Genomic DNA, 9167 nt, shown 5'->3' with positions numbered 1-9167 from the left:
GGCCCAAGATTTCTCTCCTACGTATGTTGCTCCAGCTGGTGGGAATGTAGCAAGTAGCCCCCAGACATTCCTGACCACCTCTCAGAACACCAAGGGGTCAGCTGTGTAGCAGGAAGCCTCTATTCATTTTGCAGTTAGAGGAAATGGAGACCCTGGAGAAAATGAACGTCTTCCTCAGAGTCAGAAAACAGGTTATAAACTGAGCCAAGCCTGGAACCCAGATCAGGGTCCCTCCTCCACCCCACAGCACTAGGCAGGTCCCAGAGTCCCAACCTCTGTGAATATATGTGGTGTCCATGCCCCCATCACTGGCTGGAGGGGCCATTAGAGATGACCTGGTCCTGATCTGGTGAACATGCAGTCATTCCACTCTCCCTTCCTGAACTTGGGGCAGACATCACTAATCAATCCAGCCCTCCAAGTCCAGGAGTGCCTGGGAGGGCTTCTCTGCAGAAAGCTCCATCCAGTCCCTACAATTAATGAGGTGTACTTGTACTTGACATCATATTTCTTGGAATCTTTAACATGGTCCTGACAGGAAGCTGAGGCTTAGTGAGGAACTGTACCTCCCAAAGCTTATACACCAGTCACCAGGGAGCCAGAATTTATAGACACAGGTGTACTGGAAGTCTGAGCCCATCTAGGTCATGTGGTCTTTATAGTGCACAAAATAAGAAATCTGGTTTCCATTGATTAAGGATAAAGCATATTGGATGCTTGATCTCCCTTCGTCCTCTCCATAACCCTGTGCAGTGGGGTCATGTACAGATGGGACACCTGAAGTGGAGGGGAGTGAAGTGACCGGACACCAGCAATAATTATAATATCATCATCACTGTTGTAACCATGGATTAGGAGCCTACACACATCATCCCTCCACATCCTCAAGGCACACCTGGGAGGAGACTCCCATACTTAGTCTCATTTTGCACACTAGGGACCTGAGGTTCAGGGGGATGCAGTCCCTAGTCCAGGCCATAAGCCAGCAACAGGAAAAGAGGATTAGGAAGCAGTCTGCCCGAATCCAGAACTGAGGTCTGACCACCATCCCCTTGGTACACTTTTAATCTCCATTTTGCCACGGGGATCCAGATACCAGGTTGTTAACCCATTTACAATGAGGCAGCAGAAACCTGGGGCCAACTCCAGGTCTGAGTTCATTACATCACTCTCCACCCCCTGGGTTGCAGTCTTGAGGTGAGAATAAGTCTCTCCACAAGATTTTCCTCACATCCCTCAGCTCTGTGCCCACAACCAGGGGAAGAGGGACCTCAGGTGTGTATAAATGAGGCTCAGACAGTGTGGAGGGTGGTCTGCTGATGGATCCAAGGCTCTGCTGGATGTGGTCCTTCATGTCCCAGCACCAGGCTTGGGCACCTGGGCTGCTACCTTCTTCCTACTCTGTGCTCTGATGGTGGGACCATAGTTACGGTGAGGAAGGCTAGCTCCTCAAGCCTCTAGCCCTACTTGTACTTTGTCCTAGCTGAGTTCATCAGGTTCCTACTGAGATGCAGGTGGGGGACTGGTGAAGCTGGACACAGGTGACCCAGAGGTCTCTGCTGGTGCTATAAGCCTGATGCCAAGTGGGCACCCATCTGGGCTTCCTGGACCAAGTGTTCCGGATTGACATGGGCACAATGCACCAGGCGTAACAACCAACTCAAACAGCGTATGTCGAGGAATAACATATTCAAGTCCAAGGACTCTCCTGCCCCACTAGCTGGCCTCAATGTGACCTGACTTTTTCTGCGGACGCAAATGCTGGTTTTCTGTACTTGTGAGACCTAGGACAGTCACCTCCCTTCCCTTAACTTCAGTATCCTCAACTGGAAAGTGAGGTTTGCCATGCCTACTAGGTGAGTTGACGTGAGCACCAATGGTGAGAGTGCACCTGCGGTACCAAGGCGTTTGCCTGGGCCACAGTCTCCCTAGACTTTTCAGCCAAGAGGTGAAAATGATGACCTCTAAGCTCTCCTGTGGCTTTGATATTTGTTGTTCCCAGTGTGGTTGTGTGACCCTCGAGTAGGCATCAGATTGGAGGAGGGAGACATGGTCTACAAATGTGTTGCTAGTTTTGGATCCAGGTATCCGCTGCCCTGATTGCCCATACCTTGCTCTTTCTGAAATCTCAATGGAAGGAATGCAACGGACCACACTGGACGTGCAAAAATGGCCTTTCATTGCTGGGGGTGGAGGGTGATGAGCATAGGGTGTCCTGACTGTGAGGAGGAGTATCTGAGAGGTGTTCTTTGACTGGGTTCAGTTGTCACTCCTAGGGGATGGTGGCAGCACGGACGGTCCTAGAGGGAGACGGTACAGAGATTCAGTCAAGTTCCTGGGAACCAACCTGGAAGACGACCCCGATGTGAGGCACAGAGAGCCTGGGGCCCTTACTGGCTCCTATGTTCATGAGGCACAGCTGCAGGAGTGTTTCCCCCCAAACCCTGCGAGCTCTGAGGATCAGGGAGGGACTGGCACCTGTGATTTGGGGTCTTTCTCTGGCACCTGGCACTGAGCCCTCCTCACACCCTTACCTTAGCAACAATGGCTAATGTGAAAAGAATGACCAAGGACCTTGATGAGTCATGGTTTGGGGCTCAGCGTTTGATCAGGTTCATGGATCAGACTGAGACACAGGTCAGGTCACTATCCATGACCAGTGTCAGAGCTCAGTCAACAATGGAGTCAAAGCTCAGTCTGACTGTTCTAGGCTTAGTCAGTGAGCAGAATCAAGTGCAGTCTGGGTGTGTGATTAAGGGTCAGGACTCGGTCTGTGACCGAGATCAGGGCTCAGTCTGCTACTAGAGACAGAAGAGGAGCCAAGCTATGCTGCTTATCCACAGGCCCCTGTGTGTGTTTCTGGAGGGTCTCATCCTCCGTCAGCCCAGGGCTCAAAGCCTGGCCTTTACCAGCAGGTAGGCATCACAGAGGTTTTCCTCAACTGTTCTATGGATTTTCCAGTTAGAGTTTATAAACTTCCTCTCAAGGAACAAACAGCAGTTCTCAGGCTCCAGCACTGAAAGCTGAATAGAAGTCAGACACCAGTGGCTGAAACTCTCCAGTGGGTCAGACTTGACAGCCATGGGACCTCTTGCATGTCACTTGATCTCTCTGAGCCTCAGTTAGTTCATCTGTAAAATGGGTGTGATAACACTACCCATCCCCACAGGATCATTGCCAGGAGCCAATGAGAGAGTATATGAGAAGAACAGAGCAATCGCCCAAGGAACTGGGTCTGTGGCTATTTTCTAGAACTGCCTCCAGGACCCTAACATTGTTACTCACTCCATTTTGTTGGCCCCAGCCTTGTCAGCCTCAGTCTTTCCAGAGACCCAGGTCAAGGAGAGTCTCCAGGAGCTGGAGGTCAAACCACAGCTCCTCATAAGAAGGGAAAGAGAAGGGGCCATGTTTATTAACAATGCCTACTGGATACCATGCTCTTTCTGCTTTGTTTTTAAATCCACTCATCAGCTTGGCAGTGTTTATAATCTCCTTTCACTTGGGAAGAACCCGAGGCTCAGAGAGGTGGAGCCAGTTGACCCCGAACTCACAGTTGCTAAGAGAATACCCAGGATTTGAGCCCAGATCAGGCCCGTCCTCTTCGTCACATCATTCTGGGCAGCAGGTTCTGCCAGTGTGACAAGGGAGCACAGTAGAAGCTTTCAGAGACTCACAGGCTGCAGGGGCCCCTCCGGCCACAATTTTCTGACTTGCTCACAAGGACTTGCTTACAATTTTCTGACTTGCTCACAAGGGTCTGCAGCTTCTCCAGGATCCCCTGACCAGACCTGCTGGTGCTGCAGGCTAGAGTGTGGTGCCCTCTCCTGTAAGGCTGCAAAGGGAGTCCCCTCACTACTTTCCCAGGCTATGACTTAGCCTTGTGGTTCCTAACATAATCCACATCCAGGCTTTCAAAGTAACTGTGGACTCATGGGCACAGCTGAGGGTCACAAGGAGCCAGGGCAAGAGAGTGACACAGAGAGAAAAACGCAGAGAGGGAAGGAAGGAAACAGTTGAGCAGCTGAGGAGGGAGAGGAGAGACGGAGAAGGAAGACGACTGATTAGTACCTGCTGTGAGCATCCTGTTTGCCACCCACAGAGATGCTCAGTACTGCGGCCTCAGAACTTCTGGCCATTAGGATTCTAGAACAGTGGAAGCCTAGAAGGTCCAAATCTGAGAGCCAGAGGTCACTAGGACCCTAAAACCTCAGACTACTAGAATCCTAGAACCTTAAAGAATCTAGACTTTTAACATTCCAGAACACTATTCCCTTAGAAACCTTGACCTCTTGAGCCTGAAACTTTATAGAGTGAAATGGGGCCCTGGGAACCATAGAGAAGTGTTTTTGTGCTTTTCACAGTTTTGTGTGTCTACAGTTCCCCGAAGGTGCTGTTAAAATGCAAATTAGCAAGCAGGTCTGGGGTAGGACCTAAGAGTCTGCGTTTCTAATGAGTGTCCATGGAAGGTCAGTGCTGCTGGTCTGAGGAACACACTTTGAGCAGTGACTCAAGTTCAGTAAATCACAGAACAACATGGAGGACTTTTTAAAATATAAATCCAGATTCCCAGCCTCCTTCCAGAATGACTAATATAGAATATTTGGAATTTGGGGCACATGGTACATATGGTTTTCTTATATGATACATGTGAATCTGAACTATGATGTGTATAGTTTTTGTATTTAAATGAATTAAAATTGTGTTGAATGAAGGAATATGAGTAAAAATCCTACTGCCAGTCTGTGGTTATGGTAAATGTTTCAAGTGTGGGACCATTGATTTCAGCTAATGTCAGGCCCCTGCTCATCTCCCAGGCCAGGCTGAGTGAAGGGGGGCAGGGAGCAACTGACTGTCCCAAGGAAGATGGCCCCTCAGAAAGGAAGGTCCCTGAGAGTACAGCCCAGCCAGGAAAAGTCACCCCTCCCCCCACCAGGCCTGGCTCTGCACCCCCAGGAGTGGACAATTCACCTCGTGGTGCATTACCAGGGACAACAGCTCATTCACGAGGTTGACTGCAAAGTCCACAACCCCACTGAGCAGTCCAATGCCCCTGGAGAAGAAAGGAAACTGATAAAGGTCGGTGATCTCCCTGGTGCTATAGGCTAGGCAGGGTCCGGCGGGGCCCAGGCATTTGGACTCACATGCCAGTCTTTCCAAGTGCTGGCCAATCTTTTGCTTTGCAGTTCTGTAGGCAAACCTATGGTCAGATTGCTTGTTGAGGCAGGATGCTCTGACCTCTGCTCGTGGCTCAGCCTTGTTCCTTGCCAAGGCCAATCTGCTCCAGCCTTCAGCTTCCAAACCATTTCTCCACTTCCAGCCAGGAGCAGGATCAGCCTTTCTCCTTCCATCCTCTTCCCTGGACTAAACATGTTCTTTCAAGCACACAGTTTAAGATGTAGATTTGGTGGGTTACTGAAGATCAGCAGTTTAAATGGAGAGGATTCAGTTTTCAAGATCTCATTTTTCAAATTTCCCAGTGGGTGGATGATGATTTGGGGACACTTTGCAGGACCTGATCTACCCAGCACGGTGAGAGAGATGCTGTGTTGATCATTCCTGCATTCTTCCACCACCACCTTGGCGATATCAGGCTCTTAATCAGTTTCAATGCTGAAACTATACTGGAGGACCAAGTGGAGGGCCAAGAAGACAATCTCACCCAACACAGGCCTGCAGGGAAATAGATTCACAGTGAACAGAGGTGGAGAAGTCTCTTCACATTTCCCACTTTAGTCTCTCTCTTGTGTGGATGTTTTATGGAATGTCTATGGACAAGGACAGGCCTGGTGTGCTGCGGTCCATGGGGTCACAAAGAGCTGGATAGGACTTTAGTGGCTGAAAAATAAATGGACATTGTGAATACTATCTGTTTTCTTTATGGAATCTACATTCTTACAGTAGGAATTTCTTCTCCTGGCCTCAAGGGTTTGGCTCATGCGACATTTCTATAGATTATCACAGCAATGATTAAAAAAAAAAAAAAAAGAACATTTAAGGTATTTTTCCTGGATTAATCCATTTAATCTCTACAGGAAGACCATTTGAATAAAGTACTATCATTATCTCTGTTTTCAGAATGAAGAAACATGTGGTACAGAGAAGTTAATTAGCTATCTCAAAATCTCATAACTAAAGTGATAAAGTCATAGTGCACTTTAATTAATAAATACTCTTTTACACACCCTCATTTTTCTATCTTGTTGTATTTTCAATGTAACTAAAATACTTAGAAATTGTATTTTCCATATAATTTTCACATGTTTTTCATTAAATACTGTACACTATATGGCCCGTTCTGGTCACTGGTATTTTAAGAGAATCTTGAGAGGAAAAATGATGTTGGAATAAGTGTTCATGTCTTCTCACTTCTCAAGTTTTATAATTACATGTGTTATTATTTTAAATATGGAGGATTCTTTTTAAAGAGAGACTTGATTATGGGAAAAGTTTCTTAGAACATTTTAAAGGTGAGGATTCTAGAGCTGCAAAGGCCTCCTTATTTTACAGATTGGGAGACTAAGGTAGCAGGGTGGAAAAGTGCCTGATTTCAGATTGGAGACCTATTGGCCATACCTCACTGTGCCTCCCAAACCTGATTCTAAGGCTACTCACAGGTTCACGATGCCTTCAGCAGTGATGGGGATCCTCACATTAGCCTTGTTTTCAGAAGTTGCTTCGAATATGATATCCAGAATGTGGAGGTTACTGATACTCACCCTATACAAAACCCACAATTCACCCTTGTCGTTCCTCCTGACAGCCATTGCTGGGCTCTTCTCTATGCCAGCCTCGTGCTCAGCATTTGAGCCTCATGGACCTTGCCTGCTTTGGTCTCATGAGAGCCATGCTCAGGGGTTGGATTCTCTCCATTGGATGGCATGGCCGACTGAGGATCAGACAGCTGTGATTTCCCTCAAGACGCTAAGGGTGAATATGTGCCAGAACCAGAATTTGTCTTTTTTTTTTTAATTGATATATATAGTTGCTTGACAATGTTATGTAGGTTCAGGTGTGGGGCTACCATGGTGGCTCAGAGGTTAAAGAGTCTGCTTGCAGTGCAGGAGACCTGGGTTTAATCCTGGGTTTGGGAAGATCCCTGGAGAAGGAAATGGCAACCCACTCCAGTATTCTTGCCTAGAGAATTCATGGACAGAGGAGCCTGGTGGGCTACAGTCTGTGGGGTGATAAAGGGTCAGATCAAATGAGCAACTAACACTTCCACTTTTCATTAGGTTCAGGTGTACAGCAAAGTGATATATATCTGAATATATATATATATATATATAGATAGAGAGAGAGAGAGAGAGAGAGAGAGGTATTTTTATTTCAGATTCTTTACCCTTATAAGTTATTACAAAATATTGAGTTTAGTTCCCTGTGCTATATAGTAGGTCCTTGTTGGTTGTCTATTGTATATATAGTAGAGTGTGCATATTTATGCCAAACTCCTAATTTATCCTCCACACTGCTTTCCCTTTTGGTAAACATGAGTTTGTTTTTTTTTTTCTTTTTCTTTTTTTATGTCCATGAGTCTTTTGTATAAGTTCTTTAGTATCATATTTTAGATTCCATAAATTAGTGCTATCTATGATATTTGTCTTTGTCTGAAATTAAAAGATGCTTACTCCTTGGAAGAAAAGTTATGACCAATCTAGATAGCATATTCAAAAGCAGAGACATTACTTTGCCAACAAAGGTCCGTCCAGTCAAGGCTATGGTTTTTCTAGTGGTCATGTATGGATGTGAGAGTTGGACTGTGAAGAAGGCTGAGCGCCGGAGAATTGATGCTTTTGAACTGTGATGTTGGAGAAGACTCTTGAGAGTCCCTTGGACTGCAAGGAGATCCAACCAGTCCATTCTGAAGGAGATCAGCCCTGGGATTTCTTTGGAGGGAATGATGCTGAAGCTGAAACTCCAGTCCTTTGGCCACATCGTGCGAAGAGTTGACTCATTGGAAAAGACTCTGATGCTGGGAGGGATTGGGGGCAGGAGGAGAAGGGGACGACAGAGGCTGAGATGGCTGGATGGCATCACTGTATCGATGGACATGAGTCTGAGTGAACTCTGGGAGTTGGTGATGGACAGGGAGGCCTGGCATGCTGCGATTCATGGGGTTGCAAGGAGTCGGACATGACAGAGCGACTGAATGGAACTGACCTAGTTCATTTACTATGATTATCTCTACATCCATCCACTTGTTGCTGCAAATGTTATTATTTCATTCTTTTTTTTTTTAACAGAACAAATCCACACTGTTATTTATTTTCAAGAAGTTTAAATTCTCGAAGGGTACAGCATCACACGAATTCTGTGTCCAATGGCCTTAGCAGGAAGGTTGCTTCGGAATTTGGCACAAACCATGCCACTGTTTCCATGAGCTCGAGTTATCTTTCCCCAGATTACTCTGGTTTTGTTAGGTTTTCCACCAGGAGTTTCTGTGTTGTTCTTTGCTTTGTACTCATAAGCACATCTCTTGCCTAAATAGAATTCAGTTTCATCTCGAGCATATACACCTTCAATTTTCAGGAGAGCAGTGTGTTCCCTTTGGTTCTGTAGACCCCGTTTATAGCCAGCAAAAATGGTCTTGGACCACAGCCTTCCAGACATATTTGTCATTTTAGAAGTCCCGTTCCCCGCAGGCCTTCACAGGGTCCAAGATGGCTGAAAGAGCTATTTCATTCTTTTTTATGCAGAGCCAGAATTAGAACCCAGAACTGCTTGATTCCCAGACTTCACGTGTGGGCCACCTACATGGTATGAATTCTAGTTTCCTCTCTCTTGAGGCCATTCAGACTTTTATACTCACTTATATTCAGAGAAGAAAAGTCTTATTCTTGGGGAAGGGGATTTTAGGCACCAGCAAACAGGTAGAGGTAAAGGTGAAGAGAACCTTCATCCTGACCCTGATATCACAGAAGAGAAAGCCTAAGCCCGTGAGATACCTGGACAGCCCCCGCAGCCCTCTAATTTTCCCAAGCTCTGGTGGAGTTGGCCTCAGACCACTTCTGCTCTGTAAGAATATGCAAGGTTTATTCATCTTCCCTGGTGGCTCAGTTGGTAAAGAATCCGCCTGTAATGTGGGAGACCTGGGCTTGATCCCTGGGTTGGGAAGATCCCCTGGAAGAGGGCATGGCACACCCCTTCAGTACTCTTGCCTGGAGAATCCC

The 9167-nt window shown here is 46.7% G+C and overlaps 1 pseudogene; it reads right to left on the bottom strand.

The window, feature by feature from the left end:
* Positions 1–8241: 8241 nt before the first annotated feature.
* Positions 8242–8651, bottom strand: LOC109567751 (large ribosomal subunit protein eL33 pseudogene; annotated as a pseudogene).
* Positions 8652–9167: the final 516 nt, after the last annotated feature.

This window comes from Bos indicus, chromosome 13, assembly GCF_029378745.1.
Source record: "Bos indicus isolate NIAB-ARS_2022 breed Sahiwal x Tharparkar chromosome 13, NIAB-ARS_B.indTharparkar_mat_pri_1.0, whole genome shotgun sequence".
NCBI lineage: Eukaryota > Metazoa > Chordata > Mammalia > Artiodactyla > Bovidae > Bos > Bos indicus.
Note: the sequence above shows the minus strand (reverse complement) of the source record. Positions and strands in the feature narration are given on the sequence as shown.